This window comes from Balaenoptera borealis, assembly GCF_965194805.1.
Source record: "Balaenoptera borealis genome assembly, chromosome: 1".
Lineage (NCBI taxonomy): Eukaryota > Metazoa > Chordata > Mammalia > Artiodactyla > Balaenopteridae > Balaenoptera > Balaenoptera borealis.
The window spans coordinates 82,107,452-82,131,227 of NC_138860.1; the positions used below are offsets into that span (position 1 = coordinate 82,107,452).

A 23,776-nucleotide genomic window follows, 5' to 3' on the forward strand; every position below is an offset into this window, starting at 1 on the left:
AGGGCTTCTCCATCCCTGCTTCTAGAACTTTCTTCCGCATCCTTGAGTCCCAGTTTCCTACTTCCCCGGGCATGAGGCTTTGTTTCGCTCTGTCAGTGGCCGTTAATGTTAAAGAAAGGCCTGTCTCTGCTTTGAAGGAGCCCTCAAGAGGTGCCTGCACCTCTTGCTTCTGACTTGTAGTATGGCCTTTGTCAAGTCCCTTCACTTCTCTGGGTCTCTGTTTCTCTAGCTTAAAAATGAGGGCTGGACTCTGATGCTGAACTCCCTTCCTGCTCCAAAGCTTTCTGATTCTATCAAACATATATTTGTTGCCATTCTATCACTAAGACAGCAAGCCACGGTCCTCCAACTCCTGTTCTCAAGGGGCGTCGGGCCTGCACCCAGGCCCCGTCCATCCAGGCTGGGCTGTAGTGGTGTTGGCAGCTCTGAGGAAGCAGGCAGTCATTCGGGATGTTGGGAGGCTCCCTGTAGGAGGTGGGGTGGCCCCTGAAGTGTTAGACAGACCAAGATGGCGGGGTCATGGGCAGGGGGCCTTTCTGAGAGTGAGAACGTTGGCAGCCAGGGTACGGGGTGCAGAGTGAGTAGGGAATGGAGCAGGGGCAGCTTGGAGTTCCCGCCATGTGGTATCCACAGGGACAGGTAGGGAGGAAAGGGAAGCCTGGGATTTAATATTTAGTTGATAACTGTAATTGCCAGGGGCTCAGAGTTCTTCCTAGACTTCTGCACCCTCAGACCCTGAAGACCCGCTGCTCTTCTTTTCTCAGAGGCAATACTGATTGGCAGAGGTGGCCTGGCATGGCAGTTGCAGCCGTGGGCTCTGGGTTCGCATCCAGACTCGGCAGCATCCTAAGGGGGCGTCCTCAGGGAGTTTCCTGAACCTGGAGCCTGTTTCTTAGATATTCAGAGGGAATCACAGCCCCTGCCTACAGCATAGCACCCAGGTCAGAGCTGGGCACACACTGAGCCCATCAGCTGTTGCTTTTGTGAGAGCAGTGCTTAGAAGATGATGCTGTAAGCCCCAAGCCCCCCAGAGAGCCGTGGAGGGCGCGGGTGCATGTGTCACCCTCCACACAGGTGGCTGTAGAAAGGGGCTCCGGAAGAGGCGAACACGTGTGGAGCATGCCCCCTTTCTCCTAAAATCAAATGGCTTTACCTTCGGTCCTGTTTCTGCCTGGGTCCCTGTGGGTGTGTCTGCACAAGTAAGAGGGAAGCAGACTGCTCCCTGGCAGGTGGGGCTGCAGTGGTGGCCTGGCCTGGGCTTCTGGAGCCTTCTTACCTCATGGGACCCAGTTATTCTACACTCAGCGTCAGCAATCTGTGGCCTGGGCACAGCTCGTTGGGTGTGGACCTGCAAGTCGGACAGGTGGAGAGAGGACAAAAATAAGCCCAGGGAGCCAGGCCAGAGGCCGGGACGCCCGGAGGAAGGTCAGGGGGACACACGATGACCAGGCAGAATGAGGCTGAGAGCACGGATGACAGCGAGAGGGCCAGCCAGGAGGCCTTCCTGGGACAGAACTGGGCAAGCAAAGAAAGCTAAGGCTTTCCTGACATGTCTTCAAGAGAACATAATTTTTCCTTCAAGACTTGTAATGGGGTACCGTCTTGAATTCAGAAGGTTGTGAGGGCTTGTGAATCAAGGTTCTCCCTATCCTTTCTGCTCTGGCAGGTGTTTAACTCTCCCAACCAGGCGCCAAGGAGCATAAAGAGCAGCTGGGTTGGGGAGGGATGTACCAGGGGATCAGGGCTCGCCCTGCGTGGAGGCCATTTTTTTTCCCCAAGGCCTGGTTGTAAGGTAACCAGAGTTGTATTCTGAGCGGAGCCGTGGTGACACTAAATGAACAACATGCAAATGATGTGTGAAATAATATGCAAATTGGCATCTGTTATTTTTGAGTCAGCTTGTTGGGCATTTTTCTTAAAGGACAGGCATTTGCTCAGTGTCAAATGAACAGAAAAGCTGTCTTACAGGACGCTCCCACAGGGGCTGAATGGGCTGGTGCCTGCCCCTCAGAGCTCACGGGCACCAGGCCTGCCAGCCAGCATCTTCAGAATCATTGATGTTTAGCTTGAGCTGATGAATGGAGAAGCCCAGAAAGCTGGGGGTCTTGGCCAGGACCACCCCACAGACAGCGAGGGGGAGGAGACAGGTGATCTGCTGGCTGACCGTGGGGAGTAGGGAAGAGACTGCACTGGGGGCTAATTCTGGCCCAGCCCCTTGCTGCTGGGTGACCATAAGGCCAGTGACTCAAAGTCTCTGAGCCTCAGTTTCCCCATCTGTAAATGGAGAGGGTGGCATTCACTAGCCTGGTGAGAACTAAACGTGATAATGGTTGGGTAAGTGGCCAGCCCAATGGCTGGCACATCCCAGGCTGCCAACGAATGGCAGTTCTTCTTAGCGCCTTTGCCTGAGTTGGCACCTGCCTGCATCCTCGCAAGGTTCCGCCAGCAGGGATTTTTGCACAGCCTTTTCTCCCTTTTAAGAAGATTTCTGATTTTGACAAATTGGGGCTTAGCCATTTTCTCTCTCTTCTGGCTTCCATCGGGTAGGATGTTGGCTTGCTCAGTCAGTCCCCGAATAGCTCCCACATGTGGGAATGCCCGGAGCCACAGACATGGGTGACGTCACCTTCCTCTAGGATGAGGGCTTGGGCAGGGCGTGTTGCTGTGGGTCGGCCTACTGCCTTTGGAGGGGCTCAGAGCTGGATGGCATTGGTGGGTTGACCCAGGAGAGGCCTCCTCCAGGAGCAGCTGCTGGCATATCTGGCCTGGTGTGGTACCATACCTCCCTGAATGGCCAAGCTCCATGGGCCCACCAGGTGTGCCAGCCTGGGTGACATGGCCCCTGTACAGGCCTCCCACCTCAATGAGGAAGGCAGGGCAGGGACCATCCTCTTTACAGGATCCCAAGGCCCAGAGAAGTTATGTGACTTGTCCAAGGCCACTCAGCATTGTGAGTGGCAAGGGTGCAGCTAGAATCCAAGAATTCTGGGTTTTAGTCCCACTGAACACCTGCTATGTGGTAGGCCCCAGTCTAGGTTCCAGGAGTGCAAAGGTCTGTGCCCTTAAGGATGTGAGTCAGCTATAGGGGTCTCTCCTCAATGAAATGTGTTTCTCTCTGCCTCCTCTTCCTAAAAGAGCTCAGACTTTCAACACAGACCTAGATTCAAATCCTGGACATGTGCTGTTGAGCTGTATGGCCTTGAGCAGTGGCCTCTTTTTTGGAAAGTGGGATTATAATTCCTTTTGCTGAGCGTGGAGGTGGAGGATTCAATTAGGCACAGATCTGGCCCCCGGGGGCTCTTTGGTCCACTCTGGTCCGTGGCAGGCTTTGCCATGCTATTTCTTTTGAGAGTTCGGTGGCTATGGGTTTGTAGAAACCCCTTAGAGCTGGGCCCATGACCCCCTGCCCCTCTTGCTCTGGGCTGGACCGGACGTTCAGCTCTGCCAAGATGCTCTCTGCTGCTCCTGAGGGTAGTAATAATGCTGAGCTGGGTGGGAGGACATTTTGGCACAAGACACCAGACTGGTCCACGCTGTGTGCCAGTGATGGAAAGATCCCTCAAGAGTGAAATGAAATTGATGCGAGTGGAGAGCAAGTCCAGGACGGAGGTTGAGTCATGAGGGTTTCCTCTTGGGCGGAGGGGACCGTCTCTAATGCTTCTGTCCTCAGCAGCTCGGCAGAACGTGCCTCTCTCACAAAATGGATACTTCTTTCCCCTTCCATAAAAATGACTCCAAAGCAACTCTTAGGAGTGTAAAAAGGGGTAAATGGAGGAGAAGAAAATGAACATTTATCAAGGGCCTGCAACTAGTGCTTTCACACACCTCCTCTCGTCTAATCCTCACAGCAATCCTTGTTTTACAGATGACTGACCCAAGGATCAAAGAGGTTAGGTGACTTGCCCAGGGTCTCACAGCCAGGAAGTAGTGGACTTGGGGCTTGAACACATGATTTTGCAGATCACCTCCTGGCTTGGGGCTCTTTCCAGCCAAAAAAGCTGTTCTTGTTCTCTCCATCCTTGCCTACCCCACCCCCTTTAGTTTTATGCCACCCTCACGGTCCCACTAGCCCTACCAGAGCCTCAGTGGATGCTTTGAGCTCTGGAGGGAGGAGAGGGAGGGGGAGGCTGTCAGCTTAGACGCAGAAGTCTGTTGAACCTCCATGAGCCCTGGGTACGTTGACAGGGAAGAATGGGCTCTGGGGCCGAGGACGGTCTCCCGTGGGCTCTGGAGGGGTCAGCTGATCAGTCAACAGACATGCTTTGGTGTTCTTGTCCCAGCTCTGCAGCTTCTTGGCTGTACAACCTAGATGACAAAGTTGACTTCCGTGAGCCTCAGTCTCCAGATCTGTGAATAGGGATGAGGATGTGTGTCATGAGGAGCCAATGAGACAAGACCCAGTGCTGGGCTCATGGTAAAGGGCTGGGGAAGTGCCAGCTGTTCTTATCATTAATTTTCTCGTTGTATAATCTGAAAACTCCAAACACAGACTTAGTCACCAAAGCCCAGAGGACTAGATAGAGTCGCTGACCTTGTGCTCCTTCCTGGCCGGATCATCTGTTGCCGGCCTGGCCAGCAGGCGTCTTCCTGGGCCCATCCCGTTTCATGCGCATTCCAGTGCCTCCTGCCCCCCTCTCCTCTGTTGGTCCCACTCCATGTCTATCCCAGGACCCCACCACCCCTTGCTTCTCAAGCCCTTGGTCTTTTGTGGATAACTACTCATGAGGGTCGACAGGTGCCAGGTTGGCTCTGGGGGTTCAGTACTTAACAAGACACGGAGCTCACAGGCTGGTCGGGGAAGCAGGTGTTGACCAAGTCATGACAGGTATGATGAGAGTTTTATAGGAGACAAAACCACACACGTGTCCTGGATTTGACCCGCCAACCTGGCTGAGTCTCCCATTCCTTCTGCCTGTTCCCCCGCCCTCTATTCCCTGCGGGTCCACCTCGCCTTCACTTCTTTCATGTTCCCTTGTATCTATCTCCCAGCTGCCCCCCGCCTCTTATATATGGCAGCATAGCCTGGCGTTAGGAGAACAGGCTTCCATATGACAGAGCTGGGTTTGAATCCTGACTGTCACGTGTGGCTTTGCATAAGTTGCTTCAATGCTTTGATTCTGTTTCCTTGGGGGTTAATCCTAACCCTATTTCTGGGGCAGTTGTGAGGATTAAATGAGGCACCACTGTATGGAAAGCATGTGACATGGATTGTGGCCCATGCTGAGCACCGGTAAAGATTGTGGGTGAAGAGAAAGGCCCTGGACGAGGATTGAGGAAACTTGGTTTCTGGGCCTCTGTTTTGTCATCTGGAAAATGGGAGAAGTGAGGTTGAGGATGATGATAATTTCTCCGCTGGCCATTTTAAGGGAGGAGGGTCATGAGGACCAGATGGAATTAAGGAGCGAAGGGGAAGAAAGCTGTGATGCCCGGAGTGAAGGATCACTTGGCTGATCAGTGGGTGCGTTTTGGAGGGGGGTGGGCTGGAGAGGTTTTTTTTTTTTTTTTTAATGTTCTGCTTTCTTTCACTCTTTTTTTTTTTTTTTTTTTGAATAAATTTCTTGGGCTTCCCTGGTGGCGCAGTGGTTGAGAATCCGCCTGCCAATGCAGGGGACACGGGTTTGAGCCCTGGTCCGGGAAGATCCCCCATGCCGCGGAGCAACTAAGCCCATGCGCCACAGCTACTGAGCCTGTGCTCTAGAGCCCACGAGCCACAACTACTGAAGCCCGCATGCCTAGAGCCCGTGCTCTGCAACAAGAGAGGCCACCGCCATGAGAAGCCCGCGCACCACAACGAAGAGTAGCCCCCGCTCGCCGCAACAAGAGAAAGCCCACGCGCAGCAGCGAAGACCCAGCAACAAAGACCCAACGCAGCCAAAAATAAAATACTAAATAAAATAAATAAATTTATTAAAAAAAAAATTTCTTTATTTTCTGGCTGCATTGGGTTTTTGTTGCTGGGTGCAGGCTTTCTCTAGTTACGGCGAGCAGGGGCTACTCTTCGTTGCAGTGCATGGGCTTCTCATTGCGGTGGCTTCTCTTGTTGCGAAGCATGGGCTCTAGGCACGTGGGCTTCAGTAGTTGTGGCACACGGGCTCAGTAGTTGTGGCTTGCGGGCTCTAGAGCACAGGCTCAGTAGTTGTGGCTCACGGGCCTAGTTGCTCCGCGGCATGTGGGATCCTCCCGGACCAGGGCTCGAACCCGTGTCCCCTGCATTGGCAGGTGGATTCTCAACCACTGCACCACCAGGGAAGTCCGGCTGGAGAGGTTTTATCTTCCTACCCAGGAGTGAAAACCCATGAAGACATTGTGGCTAAGTGAATTTTCTCACTATCAGGAGATGGCTGAGACAGACCCTCCTGGCCAGCCTCCCTCCCTGCAGGCCAGCCCTTGGCATGAGGCCTGTTCGGCTCCTGAACCCTCCTAGCAGCAGGGATTTAATTACTATAATGTCAGTAGCCGTGGCTCGAGGCTTTCTGGTGGAGGGGAAACAGATTTGTCTTCTCACTGGGAGAATAAAAATCGATGGGAAGGAAAGGAAATGTACCTTCCTCTGAAGTACCCACTGCTGTTGGGCTGATGGGTAGCTTTCGTGGAGGTGGGGAGAGAGGAGCCTGGACAGCAGAGGGGAGGAGACACAGGGTCCACTTCAAGGACCCTTGGTTCTTGCTTTTGTATTCTGTGCCATGACTCAGCTGAGCTGCCTTTGTTTCCCCAGATCAGCCTACCAGTCATATATTAAGCAACAACTGTATGCCTGGCACTGCTCTTTAGAAATTTCTAGCAGAGTAGGGAGGCCAGGCTGAAAAATACGTAACTTTATTCATTCAATAAATAGTTATTGAACATCTATTTTGTGCCAGCATTGTTCTAGACACCACAGATATAGTAAAAAGAAACCATAAAAGATAAAAAACCCTGGCCTTTGGAACATATATATATTTTTTGAATTTTATTTTATTTCATTTTTTATACATCAGGTTCCTATGTTATCTGTTTTATACATATTAGTGTATATATGTCAATCCCAATCTCCCAATTCATCCCACCACGATCACCACCCCTGCTTTCCCCCCTTGGTGTCCATGTTTGTTTCCTACATCTGTGTCTCTATTTCTGCCTTGCAAACCGGTTCATCTGTACCATTTTTCTAGATTCCACATATATGCGTTAATATGTGATATTTGTGTTTCTCATTCGGACGTATTTCACTCTGTATGACAGCCTCTAGGTCCATCCACGTCTCTACAAATGACCCAGTTTTGTTCCTTTTTATGGCTGAGTAATAGTCCATTGTATATATGTACCACATCTTCTTTATCCATTTGTCTGTCAATGGGCATTTAGGTTGCTTCCATGACCTAGCTATTGTAAATAGTGCTGCAATGAACATTAGGGTGCATGTGTCTTTTTGAATTATGGTTTTCTCTGGGTATAGGCCCAGTAGTGGGATTGCTGGGTCATATGGTAATTCTATTTTTAGTTTTTTAAGGAAACTCCATGCTGTTCTCCATAGTGGCTGTATCAATTTACATTCCCACCAACAGTGCAAGATGGTTCCCTTTTCTCCACACCCTCTCCAGCATTTGTTGTTTGTAGATTTTCTGATGATGCTCATTCTAACCGGTGTGAGGTGATACCTCATTGTAGTTTTTTTTTTTTTTAATTTATTTATTTTTGGCTGCATTGGGTCTTCATTGCTGCATGCGGACTTTCTCTAGTTGTGGTGAGCGGGGGCTACTCTTCATTGTGGTGTGTGGGCTTCTCATTGCGGTAGCTTCTCTTTTTGTGGAGCATGGGCTCTAGGCGCATGGGCTTCAGTAGTTGTGGCATGTGGGCTCAGTAGTTGTGGCTCGCGGGCTCTAGAGCACAGGCTCAGTAGTTATGGTGCTCATGGGCTTAGTTGCTCTGTGGCATGTGTGATCTTCCTGGACCAGGGCTTGAACTCGTGTTCCCTGCATTGGCAGGTGGATTCTTAACCACTCTGCCATGAGGGAAGCCCCTCATTGTAGTTTTGATTTGCATTTCTCTAATGATTAGTGATGTTGAGCAGCTTTTCATGTGCCTCTTGACCATCTATATGTTTTCTTTGGAGAAATGTCTACTTAGGTCTTCTGCCCATTTTTTGATTGGGTTGTTTGTTTTATTAATATTGAGCTGCATGAGCTGTTTATACATTTTGGAGATTAATCCTTTGTCCGTTGATTCATTTGCAAATATTTTCTCCCATTCTGAGGGTTGTCTTTTCGTACTGTTTCTAGTTTCCTTTGCTGTGCAAAGCTTTTAAGTTTCATTAGGTCCCATTTGTTTATTTTTGTTTTTATTTCCATTACTCTAGGAGGTGGGTCAAAAAAGATCTTGCTGTGATTTATGTCAAAGAGTGTTCTTCCTATGTTTTCCTCTAATAGTTTTATAGTGTCTGGTCTTACATTTAGGTCTTTAATCCATTTTGAGTTTATTTTTGTATATGGTGTTAGGGAGTGTTCTAATTTCATTCTTTTACATTGTAGCTGTCCAGTTTTCCCAGCACCACTTATTGAAGAGACTGTCTTTTCTCCATTGTATATCCTTGTCTCCTTTGTCATAGATTAGTTGACCATATGTATGTGGCTTTATCTCTGAGCTTTCTATCCTGTTCCATTGATCTATATTTCTGCTTTTGTGCCAGTACCATATTGTCTTGATTACTGTAGCTTTGTAGTATAGTCTGAAGTCAGGGAGTCTGATTCCTCCAGCTCCTATTTTTCCCCTCAAGACTGCTTTGGCTATTCAGGGTCTTTTGTGTCTCCATACAAATTTTAAGATTTTTTTATCCTAGTTCTGTGGAAAATGCCATTGATAATTTGACAGGGATTGCATTGAATCTATAGACTGCTTTGGGTAGTATAGTCATTTTTACAATATTGATTCTTCCAATCCAAGAACATGGTATATCTCTACATCTGTTTGTGTCACCTTTGATTTCTTTCATCAGTGTCTTATAGTTTTCTGAGTACAGGTCTTTTGTCTCCTTAGGTAGGTTTATTCCTAGGTTTTTTATTCTTTTTGTTGCAATGGTGAACGAGATTGTTTCCTTAATTTCTCTTTCTGATATTTCATTGTTAGTGTATAGGAATGCAAGAGATTTCTGTGCATTAATTTTGTATCCTGCAACTTTACCAAATTCATTGATTAACTCTATTAGTTTTCTGGTGGCATCTTTAGTATTATCTATGTATAGTATCATGTCCTCTGCAAACAGTGACAGTTTTACTTCTTCTTTTCCAGTTTGTATTCCTTTTATTTCTTTGTCTTCTCTGGTTGCCGTGGCTAGAACTTCCAAAACTATGTTGAATAATAGTGGTGAGAATGGGCATCCTTGTCTTGTTCTTGATCTTAGAGGAAATGCTTTCCCTTTTTCACTATTGAGGATGATGTTTGCTGTGGGTTTGTCATATATGGCCTTTATTATGTTGAGGTAGGTTCCCTCTATGCCCACTTTCTGGAGAGTTTTTATCATAAATTGGTGTTGAATTTTGTCAGAAGCTTTTTCTGCATCTATAGAGAGGATCATATGGTTTTTATTCTTCAATTTGTTAATATGGTGTATCACATTGATTAATTTGCATATATTGAAGAATCCTTGCATCCCTGGGATAAATCCCACTTGATCATGGTGTATGATGCTTTTAATGTGTTGTTGGATTCTGTTTGCTAGTATTTTGTTGAGGATTTTTGCATCTATATTCATCAATGATATTGGTCTGTAATTTTCTTTTTTTGTAGTATCTCTGTCTGGTTTTGGTATCAGGGTGATGGTGGCCTCATAGAATGAGTTTGGGAGTGTTCCTTCCTCTGCACTTTTTTGGAAGAGTTTGAGAAGGGTGGGTGTTAGCTCTTCTTTAAATGTTTGATAGAATTCACCTGTGAAGCCATCTGGACCTGGACCTTTGTTTGTTAGAAGATTTTTAATCACAGTTTCAATTTCATTACTTGTGATTGGCCTGTTCATATTTTCTGTTTCTTCCTGGTTCAGTCTTGGAAGGTTATACCTTTCTAAGAATTTGTCCATTTCTTCCAGGTTGTCCATTTTATTGGCATAGCATTGCTTGTAGTAGTCTCTTAGGATGCTTTGATTTCTGCGGTGTCTGTTGTAACTTCTTTTTCATTTCTAATTTTATTGATTTGAGTCCTCTCCCTCTTTTTCTTGATGAGTCTGGCTAGTGGTTTATCAGTTTTGTTTATCGTCTTAAAGAACCAGCTTTTAGTTTTATTAATCTTTGCTCTTGTTTTCTTTGTTTCTGCTTCACTTATTTCTGCTCTGATCTTTATGATTTCTTTCCTTCTACTAACTTTGGGTTTTGTTTGTTCTTCTTTCTCTATTTCCTTTAGGTGTAAGGTTAGATTGTTTATTTGAGATTTTTCTTTTTTCTTGAGGTAGGCTTGTATTGCTATAAACTTCCCTCTTAGAACTGCTTTTGCTGCATCCCATAGGTTTTGGATCATCGTGTTTTCGTTGTCATTTGTTTCTAGGTATTTTTTTATTTCCTCTTTGATTTCTTCAGTGATCTTTTGGTTATTTAGCAACATATTGTTTAGCCTCATGTGTTTGTGCTTTTTACGTAATTGATTTCTAATCTCAGCATTGTAGTCGGAAAAGATGCTTGATATGATTTCAATTTTCTTAAATTTACTGAGGCTTGATTTGTGACCCAAGATGTGATCTATCCTGGAGAATGTTCCGTGAGCACTTGAGAAGAAAGTGTAATCTGCTGTTTTTGGATGGAAGTCCTATAAATATCAATTAAATCTATCTGGTCTATTATGTCATTTAAAGCTTGTGTTTCCTTATTAATTTTCTGTCTGGATGATCTGTCCATTGGTGTAAGAGAGGTGTTAATGTCCCCTACTGTTATTGTGTTACTGTCAATTTCCTCTTTTATAGCTGTTAGCATTTGCCTTATGTATTGAGGTGCTCCTATGTTGGGTGCATATATATTTATAATTGTTATATCTTCTTCTTGGATTGATCCCTTGATCATTATGTAGTGTCCTTCCTTGTCTCTTGTAACATTCTTTATTTTAAAGTCTATTTTATCTGCTATGAGTATTGCTACTCCAGCTTTCTTTTGATTTCCATTTGCATGGCATATCTTTTTCCATCCCCTCACTTTCAGGCTGTTTGTGTCCCTAGGTCTGAAGTGGGTCTCTTGTAGACACCATATATATGGGTCTTGTTTTTGTATCCATTCAGTGAGCCTGTGTCTTTTGGTTGGAGCATTTAATCCATTCACATTAAGGTAATTATTGATATGTAGGAACATACTTTTTTTTGGTGATTTTTAAAAAACTTTTTATTTTATATTGGAGTATAGCTGATTAACAATGTTGTGTTAGTTTCAGGTGTACAGCAAAGTGATTCAGTTATACATATACATGTATCTATTCTTTTTCAAATTCTTTTGCCGTTTAGGTTGTTACATAATATCGAGCAGATTTCCCTGTGCTCTACAGTAGACCCTTGTTGGTTATCCATTTAAAATAGAGCAGTGTGTACATGTCAGTCTGGAACTTACATTTTAGTAGGTAAAACTGACAATAATAAACTAATAAAATAATAAACTATATGTTTATTATACTTTATGTTAGGTAGCAATAAATGATACAAAGAGAAAGAAAGGTGGGATGGGAGGGCAGGGAGTTCTGAGGGAAGAGTTATGATTTTAAATAGGTGGGGAGGATCTCACTAAGAAGGCGACAACTGATGAAAGATGTTTAGGAGGCAAGGGAGTGAGCGAGCCCCGGTGGAAGAGGAAAGAGCAGTGTGAAGGCACTGGATCGGCATTATGCCTGACATGGTCTGGGTAGCCTTGTCCAGTAAAAATATGATAGAAGCCACATCTGGAATTTTAGATTGTCCAGTAGCCATATTAGAGAAAGGAAAAAGAGAAATGTGAAATTAATATTAGTGATATTTTCTATTTAACCCAATATAGTAAAAATATTACCATTTCAACATATAATCAATGTAAAAAATTATTGAGATAGTTTAGATTCTGTTTTTCCTACAAGTCTTTGAAATCTGGTGTGTTGTGTATCTTACAGCACATCTCAACTGGACACTAAATCTTCACTGGAAATACCTGATCTGTGTTTAGAATTCATAAAATTTACAGTTAAAAAAGTAGACTCACACACCCATGTTGTTGCAAATATATTTAAAAGTTTTCCAATAAATGAATGGAGTATCATTTTTAACATGTAAGTTATTGAAAATGAAATACATTAAAAAATTCCGTTATACTAGCCACATTGCAGGGCCTCAGTGGACACGTGGCCAATTTCTACTGTGTTGGACAGCGCAGGTCTTGGGCAGTGAGGTGAGTGATGGGGGCCTCGAGGGAGCTGGGGGGTATGAGGTCAGAGAGGAGGTGGGACCCACTGCAGGGTTCTGTAAGCCATTGTGAGGAGTTTGGCTTCCACCCTGGGTGAAATGGGAGCAGACGGAGGGCTTTGAGTGGAGAAGTAACAAGATGTGACTTACGTTTTAATAGGATGGCACTGGCTGCAGTGCTGGGAACAGATGAGGGGGTGGGGGCAAAGGCGCCTGGTTAAGAAGCCGTGGTCACAATCCAGGTGAGGGGTCGTGGTGTTTCGGAGCCAGGTGGTAGCAGTGAGATGGTGAGAGTGGTTGGAGCCTTGGAATTTTTGGAAGGAAGGCACTCCTGATGAGCTTGATGCAGGGATGTGGAGGTGGGGGAGGTGGGAGAGAAAGGGGAAGGTCAAGGATGAGGCCAAGATTTCAGCCCAAGCAAATATTAAGGATGGAATTTCCATTAATGGGGATGGAGAAGACTGTGGGAGGAGCAGTTTTGGGGAGAAGGTGGGAGTTTGGGGTTGGATTTGCTAGGCTTGAGATGTGTCCATTTCGATATAATGTGGGTGGCGTGTGCCCTGAGGCTGTGGGAGGTCAGAGGCCTGGAGCATGGCAGGCTTCTGCCCGAACCCCTGCGCCATATGGATGGCTCCCCTCCGATTCCAGAGGGCAGTTCTTGGCACAGCTGAATTTTAAAAACTTTCAGATAAATTCTCTGTGCCTCCAGCACCATCGGTGCTTACTCCCTGAAGGTCACTGGAAGTTGCTAGGGTCCTCTGGGTCAGAGCCATATTTCAAGGTCACATCTCCCTGCTCCTAGCTGACCCCAGAGCAGTATGATGAATAAAAAGAGTCATACATGGTCAAAAGCTCCCCCAGCATGCTGGGACGGCCAATTTTAGGGGAAGTTACTGAAACAGTACAAAATTCTGAAGACACGCATTCCTGATTTCCTAGCACTTTAACTCTGCAGGGATGTGGAGGAAGGGATTAATGGGCTACAGGTGGAGAGGGAGTGGAGAGGCAGGTGACCTCTGCCAGGTCTCAGAGCCAGGGAGGCGGAGAGGCCCGGCCCCTGGTACCCCCGCCCCCACCCAGCCTCATGTTCACCAGGTGTGTCACTGAGTGCCTGGGGCTCTCAGGGACCAAGCCGGGTGCCATCACACCTGCTCCCTTTCCAGCTGGGAAGAGAGTTGGGAAAGGGGGCAGGAGTGGCCTTGAAGGTCTTCTCCCACCCCTACCAGTGTCCGATGCTGGGACCTGGGCCTGGAGGGTGAGGGTCTTGGGACCTGTGGACCAAGGCCACTCCATTCCGGTAGCCCAGGCCAGCTGGGCACGGGTCTTCTGACCTGGGTTCAGATCCAGAGACTGACCCTTATTGGCAGTGAAACTTAAGTGATTTAATTTTTGAGTCCATTAGTGCGTCTCTTGAATGGGGGTGATGGTGCCTGCCGGGGCGGTTTTGTGAAGTGATGTTAATGAGTGACCTTAGCTCTGAGATGTGACACTTAGTGCATGTTGACTCTCAGTAAATATTGATTCCCTTCTTCCTTCCACGGATGTGAGAATTGCCTGTGGGCAGGCCAATTCTGCCCCCCGAGTGGCGGGAGATGGTGCAGAAGGGAACATCTGTCGTAGTGTTGGATTGAGGATGCCCGATGAGCAGCGAGTGTGGGTAGAGGAGAAGGAAGCACCTGCGTGAATGGGGGAGAGTGAGACCGTGGGGAGTCTCCTGCCTCCCGCGAGGCTGGGATCTTGCCCTGTGCCTTTATTTTTATTTATTTATTTTTATAATTTAAAAAAATTATTTATTATTTTTGATGGCATTGGGTCTTCGTTGCTGTGTGCGGGCTTTCTCTAGTTGCGGCGAGCGGGGGCTACTCTTCGTTGCGATGCGCGGGCCTCTCATTGTGGTGGCTTCTCTTGTTGTGGAGCAGGGGCTCTAGGCACACAGGCTTCAGTAGTTGTGGCACGCAGGCTCAGTAGTTGTGGCTTGCGGGCTCAGTAGTTGTGGCTCACGGGCTCTAGAATGCAGGCTCAGTAGTTGTGGCACATGGGTTTAGTTGCTCCGTGGCATGTGGGATCTTACCGGACCAGGGCTCGAACCTGTGTCCCCTGCATTGGCAGGCGGATTCTTAACCACTGAGCCACCAGGGAAGCCCCATCGCCCTGTGCCTTTAGATCGCGGCTCTCAACTGGGGTGATTTTGCTCCCCAGTAGGATGTCTGGTAATGTCCGCAGACGTTTTTGGTCATCAAGACTAGGGGAAGGCTGTTACAGACATCTCGTGGGTAGAGGCCAGGGATGCTGGTAAACATCCTACAACACACTGGACAATCCCCACAGCAAAGAATTGCCCGGCCCCAGTGTCAGTAGCTCTGGGGCTGGGAATCCCTGCTTTAGATGACTCATTCTCACAGGCTTCTTGTGAGGAGAAATGAGAAAACAGACGAGATTGCTTTATCAGCTTGAACATGCCATTCTAATCCCTCTCTCCCCCTACCCTTTTCTCAGGGTCACCCCTGTGTCATGAAGGGCTCTGGACCAGGAGTCGGAAGACCTGAGTTCAAAGCCCAACTCGGGGCAATGTGTCCTTGTGTCTGGTCTCCGTGTCCTTCATCCTTGCAGGTCTCATGTGTAAATGGGACAGTGGTGTCTCCACAGTGGTGGGCTGTGGTGTGGACACAGAGTCTGCGTGGGGAAGACGCTCCATCACCTGGGATGTGCTGGCCAAGGGGAGGTGGTGGGATTAGAGCCTTTCTACATGTGCACGAATGACACTTTAGGAGAGGGGAGCCCAGGGATGCCCCTCTGCCCCTGCAGGGCCACGTGACTGTTCCCCCAGGCCTGCTCCATTTTGCTTCTTGTTTTGTGTTTTCTTGAACAGGTGGAGCTAAAGTCTCCATTTGGGAAGATGGAATTTGCAGGAAAGCGCAGAGCTATTATTTCTGGGCTGTGTGAGTAGGGGACAGAGCCGGCTGAGTGGCAGGTTTCCTGGCAGGGTAGAGACAGTAAGTGTGCCAGCCCGGCATCGCTAGAATCCTTTTGGGGTGAGTGGGCCAGGATTCCCCAGTAACCACCTCAGGAAACGAGTATTTGCTCTGAGCTTAAGACTGACCGCAGGGAAAGACAGGCCCCACTGTCAGGGAAGGATCTGCATTGATATGTTGAAGGTCTGAGGATGCTCTTCTGGGTAGACTCCCTGGAGCCCATTGTGTGCCAGGCACTGGCCCCGGACATGCTGGGGGACAAAGAGATGGACAGGACGTGGTTGGGGGGTGGGTGGCCAGGCTGCCACGACTCTAAGGAGAGGCAGGCTGTGACAAGTGCCCCAATGAGGTGCGGCGTCACATGAGGGCACGCCGGTGACTCCTCGCGTCCGGGGACTTCTTACAGGAAGTGGGGGTCGTGCGGGCTTCATAGGTAGGGAGGGCTTCATGAGGCAAAAGGGAAAGAGTGTTCCAATCTGATGGCACAGTTTGGGCAGAGGCTCAAAGTTGGAGAGTGCCCGGTGTTCTCAGGGGTGGGGGTGGGGGGGGACAAAGGCGGCAGGCTTTCCTGGAAGTGCCGGGAAGAGAAGACTGGCAAGGGACGTGGAAGGTGCCCATGGGGCTCACACAGCAGGCGGAGGAGCCTGCACTTTTGTCTAAAGGAACAGGGAGCCATGGAAAGTGTTTGAGCAGTCTAGTGGCGTGATCAAGCCCCGGGAGAGGATGGATTGTTTCTAAAAGAAGGAAGCTTGAAGCAGGGAGGCTGGTTAGAAGGTTATTGCAATAGTTCTACAGAAGGAGAGTTGAAGGCTTGAACCAGGCTGGAGGCAAAGGGAGGGAAGGTGGAGGAGGAGGCAGGGGCTTTAGGGAGGTAGGTGGTATGTGGGGGGCTTCACATTTCTCCACCCTGGATGTGGTGTGTGAGGGTCAAAGCGAGTACTGTGCCCTGATCCACTCACTGCTCTGCTCAAAACCAACGCCTTCTTGGAGGATGGGAGGCTGTGAGCACTGAAACAGCCTGCCAGTCCCAGAGGGTGCGGTGGCACAGTGCCCACACCAGCCGGCACCAGCCGCCCTGGCTGGGGGGCTTTCCTTCTGGAACCCACAGGGCTCCGCGCTGGCCTCCTGCCAGGCCTGAGGGAGATGGAACACACCCTCTTCCTGCTCGTTTTCAAAGACAGGGGTGGAATAGCGGCAGCGTGCCGGAGCCAGCTCCACTTGGGCTCACATCACAGCTCGGGTGCTGACAGGCTGTGTGTTTGGGCAACTTGCCCAGTCTCCCTGAACCTCAGCCTGTGCATGTGTGAAATGGGGGTCATGGTGCTCAGCCCACGGGGTGTTGTGAGAGAGGATTAATAAGGACACAGGTGTAAAGTTCTTAGCTCAGTACTTGGCCACTCTTTCAATTTACAAGACACGGTGACAGACTGGCGTGATGGGGTGGGGAGAGCAGGGCCGTGTTGCCTGTAAAGGAGATGGAGCCCTGGGAGGTGGTCGAGATGGTGAGTTCTGTCTTGAGTGTGTCGGCTCTGAGGGGTTCGGCGGGGATCCCAGGAGGATACCCTGCTGGAATTGGGCGATGCCGGGGGTCTTCGAGCAGTGGGGTTCACAGGAACCACCCTTACTAGCTAGCTTGGAATCAGTTTTTCAAAACCCCAGCGTCACTGCAGGTGGTCCCAGTGTGGTGTTGGGGAGCGGGGTTAGTAGGGCCAGCCTGGCCTTGGTCCTCAGCGCCTCCTGCCCAGAGGCTGGCCTCACCTCTGCCCAGGGCCCCACTGGGTCTTGGCCCCACGCAGGCTCCAGAGAAGAGAGAGCCCTGAATTTGGGATCAGTGACCTGATATCCGCCCTGGCTCTGCCCCTTCCCTTTCAGGGTGACCTGAGCAGGTGTGGGCTCTCTGGGGGGGCAACATCCTCATCCATAAAGTGGGCATGGTTGTTGGGAGGATCCGTGAGATGAGGGCTGGGAAAGCCTCCCACAGGTGCCTGGCTCATAGGGGCTCTTGGCAAGTGTTTGGTGAATGAATGAAGGGAAAGCCGGGCGGGGGCCAGAGAGGGGTGGTGGGAGGCAGCCCTGAGGAGAGGCCAGGGGACAGGGAGGGCGGCGAGGGGCTCGGGTAGACCTTGGATCAACTCCTGGCTCTGCTACTTGCTTCCAGGTGTCATCCTCACTGCCGAAGTGTGTGGGTGGTGGAGACAGGAGCTTGGGCTTAGGGGCCGCCCTCGTGCCTACCTTACCACGTGGTGATGGGTCTAGAGGGATAAATAGCACCAGGGACACACAGAGTGCCTAGGAACATGCATTCCTCCTTTAGTAAGTACGGTAGGCAGTTAGGGCAAAATTACCCCCAAAAGGCCGTCCCCAAATGCCTTTATTTCCCCAACTATGGCACTGTAAAGAGAAGTGGGTGGGGGAGCTTCTGAAGGCCGGGCTTTCTCGCTGCCCTGGCTGCCTGTCACGTATTCCTTTGCTCTGTCCTCTCCAGAAATGTGAGCCAGCCCTGTAGACGCTGGCTGCAGCCACCTAAGGGCAGCAGTGCACCACGGCTGGGGAGGGGCCGTGGAGGAGCAGCTTGCTCCCAAGCGCACAGTGCGGGGGTGTGTTGTCTGTAGAGAATGTAAAAAAATAAGTGAAAGTAAAGAAAACCAGCTAAAAGTCCTTTGAGTACCACCATCACTGCTCAATAAGGTCAGTGATAAACTCTTCCCCCTCTAGGGCCAGATGCTCCCACCCTCTGCCCTTGGTATTCCCTGCCTAGAGGTCCTCCGGAAAAGAGCCTTGTAACTGTCAGTTCCAGGTGGGGAACTCATGGAGCTGTGGCCGAGGAAGCAGAGATGATCTGGAGAATGAGGCATTTATGATTGCAGTGGCAGCTCAGATTTGGGGCCCAGGAGACCTCGCCGGGAAGCGAGGGGAGAGAAGGGCGTGGGGAGATGCGGGCAGTGGAGGTGCCGGCTGTGAGCTCAGGCTGGGGAGGCATTGTCTAGGCCCTTTGGACGTGGGCATGGAGAGGGTGTGTTCCATTTCCCTAGGGCCTGGCAGGAAGCCAGCGCTGAGCCCTGTGGGTTCCAGAAGGAAAGCCCCCCAGCCAGGGCGGCTGGTGCCAGCAGGTGTGGGTACTGTGCCACCCTGCTCTGTGAGACTGGCAGACTTCTCCCCATCCTCCAAGGAGGGACTGGTCCTTCATCTGGGGTGGGGAGGGGCCAGGGCTGCCCTGGGGCTCGGGGAGCTGGGAGGGTTTGGGGAAGATGGGAGACATGCTGGGATTCACATTTCTCCACCTGGCAGAACAGGATGTGCATGAGGGTCAAAATGAGCACTTTTAGGGTTTAATGACGATGATTTAACAGGTTTCCTTGCAGGGCTGTGGGAGGGGCCCATTGTGGAAGGATTGTGGGAGCATCTCTCCAGTCTGGAGAGCCTCAGTCGATGTAAAAGGGAGGAAAGTGTGTCCCTGGTGTTGGATGAGGCCCAGGGCCCAGGGCAGTGTGTGCTTGGGATCTGGCAGTGCTTGGCCCCTTTTCTGTATGAACCTCTTGCCAGGGATCCGCAAGGCCTGGGTGTGTTTTGGAACCAGATACATTTGGTCTCTGCTGTATCTGAAGCAGATGTGCATTAGTCCAGATGGGCCTCTGTGGTCCTGTGTCATGGGGCCCCTGCAGTGAGGAGAGCCCAGACCTTTGAGACTTGGGGGCATGAGGGTCCCTCTTCTGGATCTGCTCCCCAAAGCAAGTGCGTCTGGTTCCATTTGGAGCCCATTTGGAACCAGTGAGTGGGCTTATGTGTGGCTGTCTGTGGCTTCTGGGGCTGAGCAGCCAGGCTAAGCTTAGCCCATACGCACTTCCCAGAAACTCATGGCACCATCACAGTATTGGCTGGGTATTGAGGAGTTGGCAAGATGTAGTGTAGGAAGAGCAAACAGGTTTTATCTGGGCAACTGGTACTAGCCGCCAGAAGGGCTGTGTTGAGAAGGATCCTGAGGTGCAATCTGAGCTTGGTGGGAAGAGTGCTGTGATTGATTTGTGATGTCTATCCTGGGCAAGGAAGCATGGAGGAGTGGCAAGGTATTTGCCATCCCTGGTATGGAGGAAAGACAGCCTGTGTTTGCTTTTTGGTGAGTAAATTTTACCTCTCTGGGCCCCAGCTTCCTCGTCTCTAAAATGGGAGTAAAAATGTCTCCCTTCCAACCGGATAGACTTATTGTGGAAATTGAGTAAGAGAGTGGAGTGAAAGTACTGCGTAAAATATAAAAAAGTGATACAGGTGAAGAGTGGGGGTTTTGTTGTTACCGAGTCACCCAGGACCCCAAATGACCTAATAATAGTAGTGTCTGTAGTCACTACTTTCTCTGGCGCACTGGACTAGACCACTCTGTGGTCTGTGCAAGAGCCATGACTGACAGGACGGGTGACCTGTACAGTGCCTGGCACCCACGCCCTTTATACACTCTTGGCCAAGGTGTCAACAAAGTGTTTGGTCATGTGTCCAATTGGAAGTCACTTCATTTCTCTCACTGACCTTCTCCCCAACTTAAGATTTAGAGACTGTTTTTATGTTTAGTGAGAAAAGGACAGAAAACCTCTCCCCTTGACTCTTACACTCCATTAAAGATAGCAAAATTGCTTTATAAAGTCTGAAAGCCTGACAAGAGCACGTACTAATAATGCATGAATTATGCAAATCTGTGTAGTCACTTGATTTGCATAATGGAGGGACTGGAGGAGGGCTGAGGAGGGGAAAGAGTGGGAGTGAGAGCGCCCGCCCAGATCTGTGCGTAACGGGGGACACCCATTCTCTCCTCCTTCCCCAGCCGCTCCTGGTCCTGAGGGGGACTGTCAGCCTTTCCCAGCTGGCCCTGTGTCTGTCCTTCTGCCGCCTGGCTGCATGGCCATCCCTCCCCCTCACAGGGGTGTCACCGAGGCAGGGGCACACTGCCCTGTGCTCCCCTCTCATGTGGAACTGGCTTCATGAAATCTCACAGCAGCCCATCCGTGTACAGACAACTTTCCCCGGGAAGTCCCCCGGGTCATTATTTCTCCAAACTGTTCTGTCTCTCAGAGGTCGTGGGACTGCCATCTGGAGCTGTAACCATTGACAAGTGCCTTTTGCTTCGGCTCTCTGGGAAGTGAGGGTGAGAAGGCATCTGGAGGAGAGAACTCACCTGACCTCCCTGGTTTCTGATCATTGCTTTGAAGGGTTTGGGCCTCTGGTTGCCAAGTGGGCTCCATCTTCTGCTTTTCCCTCCTGCCCTCCCTGAGCCCTTGCTAATCTTTGACTTCAGCTTTGATGAGGGCTGAGGCTGGGACTGAGGGTACCTGAGGTCTGGCTCCTGTGGTGCTGCCTGGAAGCCTGGGCAGCTGGGGGGCTCAGACAGAAGGGGTGTGGGTATCAGCTGCAGAGGTGGGGCGGTGCGAGGGGCCGGGCGGGGGGCTTCTCCAGGAAGTACTCACACTTCTTGTTCTGGGGAAGGAGGACGTTCTGCATGGTGGCTGCAGAGACCAGCCCTGGCTGGGGAGTGGGTAGGGGTATCTAGCTTCTGGAAAGTCTGAGCAGCCTGTGAAGGCTGCCAACAGGCTGGGTTCAGCTCAGTTCAACATACTTATTACGTGCCTGGCTCTGTGGGCCAGGGCTTGTGTTAGGTGCTAGAACCATGGAGATGAAAAAAGCGCTTGTAGCTCTTACTGAGCTCCTACCCTAGGTATAGGCTCTGTGCTAAGCCCCTTGTTTACATGTGTCATCTCATTTAATATTTACAACAACTTGATGAAATCACTGCTCTTATTTCCCCGTTGTATGATGAGTAAGTTGAGGCTTGGTCACAGGGCCAGTAAGTGGCAAAGCAAGGCTTGAGCCAGGTCCTTTGACTCTGTAGGCCATTCTCCTGACTACGATGCTTTGCTGCCTCTGTAGACGCCTACCCAGACCCCTCCCTCGAGGGTCTTATGGTAACAGAGGTGTAAGCAGATGACGGGTAGGGTGAAGTATGGTCAGTGCAAGGAGAGAGGTTTGAACCAAGAACAGAAGTAGCACAGAGCATTTAATTATGTCAGGGAGGGCCAGGGAAGGCTTGGAGAAGGGGTGGCCCCTGAATAAACCACAGAGGGGAAACCAGATTCTATCTGGCACTTGAGTCAGTGGGCTGTGGTGGAGAGTTGGGGGGGCTTTCAGGTGAGCAGGGCAATTCCAGATGCTCTCAGCCCCCTCCTGAGCAACTTGCAGGGTGGGACTGGGTAAGGGGGAGCTGACAGATTTCAGGGGATCATGGCTGGGACAGGCAGGTGTGGGGTACTGCCCCACGGGCTCCTTTCCCATATGTTCAGCAGCTGTGCTGACCTCCCTGGCCTGGCCACACAGCCCTGAGAGCCGGGGGGTGTCTGTGGGTGCCTGAACTGTGTATGGACTCTGCTTGCCTGGGGTGAGGCCTCAGCTGGTCACATACCCACACCCACTCAGGCCTGAGCATGGGGCCGCCATCAAAGCAGCCCTGGGAATTCTTTGCGCTATGGCGCACAGGGCTGAAAGGACCTCTGTCACACAGAGGAGGGGTCAGAGGTTCAGAGGGGAAGTAACTTCCCCAAGTCCAACAGCCGGTGAAGAAGCAGATCAACCCCAGGTTCTCGGGTCTGAGCACTAGCCCCTCCCCTGCTGGCTCCCCAGGGCTCCCACCCTTTCCAGGCTGTGTGTGCCCTGCTTAGCACCCGCTGTCCTGTACTCACGCACCCACACACATGCACTCTTGCTGTGTTTCCCTCGTGCCTGGCCATCCTCTTGGGATCCTCTTAGGCCAGGGCTTTGTTCTGGAGAGAATTCAAGTGGATGAGGAAGGAGCAGAACCTACTAATTACATTACTCCCTGAGAGGCCCCTCACACACACTCAGCCCACTCTCCCCCGCCCCGCCTGCCCGTGGTGCCCTTGCTCCTGCCCTGGGGTTGCTCTGGAGCGGGGAGAGCAGTACCTGGTAGATCTGAAAGACTTTCTGTAGGAAGTTTGGAGTGAGGGGGCCTCCAGACTGGAATCACAGAGGTGTGAGCTGGAATCCTGACTCCATCACCTACAAGCTGTGTGACTTTAGGCAAGTGACTTAATTTCCTTGAGTGTCAATTTCCTCATTAAGAAAATGGGAGTAATAATACCTTTGTGGTTCCCAAACTTTGCTACATTTTGGAATCACCTGGGAATCTTTAAATAGTGCTAATAATGTCTGATTTCCAGCTTTCTACCTTCTGATTTCATTGGTTTGGGGTGCAACCTGGTATCCGGAGTTGCAAAAACTTTCCAGGTGATACTGAGCTGCAAAGTTGGGAACCACGTCATAGAGTTTGGGGGGGATTAAAGGAGATCATGCAGACATGTGGGGAAGACTCAGTCAATGGAGGTGATTATTTTTTAATTCAGTTCCCTGCCTGTCACGCCATTTATTGTGGGATCTGAAGGGAGAAGGACGGTTTTCATTTCTTCTCCATGGTGGGTTTGCCTTGAGTGCTGACCCTGAAGTGGCTGACTGTGGACCATCTGGACTAGAAAAGCCCTTCCTTCTTTTCCCCCTCTCAGGTTAAACCAGAAACTGTCGCTGCAGCCCTAGGGCAGGCCTCCGTCTTCCTGACAGTCTCCAGGGAGTTCATGATCAGAACAGGATGTCTGAGAGGGAAGCTGGAAGGAGCGGGGGTTGATGGCACATGACCAGGGCTCCATGAGTCTCTTCCTGGTGGCTTTGCAGATGGAAGGGCTGGTCCCCACGCAGGTCTCTAGGAGACAGAGGGCCAAGATGCTGACATGTGGTACGCTAAGTCTGGATGTGGTGGTCTGATCTGGGGTGGGGCTGGGCTCAGGGGAGGGTGTCCATGGGGACAGAGTTGGGGAGGGGCCCCTTCCTTGATACCCTCTACTCTGCTCCTTGGCACCATTGGAGGCTCGGCAGACCTGAAGTGGAGGCTGTGAAGGAAGACACATTTCCCTAGATTCCTCAGCTGTTCTGACAGGAAGTTGTGCATCACTGGGCTGACAGGAAGGAAATGGCTCTGCTATTTGGAGAGAAATAGAGGATTCTGACTGGGGCTGAGGAAAAAGGTGTTTGCTTGTAGAAGCTGTTTTGTTCCAATATAGGGACTCTTTCTCCCCTCAGGCGCTTGCTCCCTGTTTATTTTCCTTTGAATGACAAAGGTTGAATTTAGCTAATGAGGAGCTGAGAGAGGGAAGTGAGAGGGGGTCCTGTGAGATTTCAGGAGGTGGAGAGTCTTCGCAGGATGTGCAACCTTCTGCTTTTAATCTGCGTTTCTTACCCAGCTTCCTGCTTCGGGGAGCTGGAAGGCAACAGAGCATTTTGTGATCTCACACACCACTCTCTCCTCCATCCACAAACCATACCTTGGCAAATGCCTTTGATTTCTATTTCTTTTTACCACCCGCAAAAAACACAGTGAATCTTTTAATAG

General features: G+C 50.0%; 1 protein-coding gene across 5 annotated transcripts in view; it reads left to right on the forward strand.

The window, feature by feature from the left end:
* Positions 1–23,776, forward strand: part of KCNN3 (potassium calcium-activated channel subfamily N member 3) — a 191,196-nt gene that overhangs the window by 16,791 nt on the left and 150,629 nt on the right. The window lies entirely within an intron of this gene.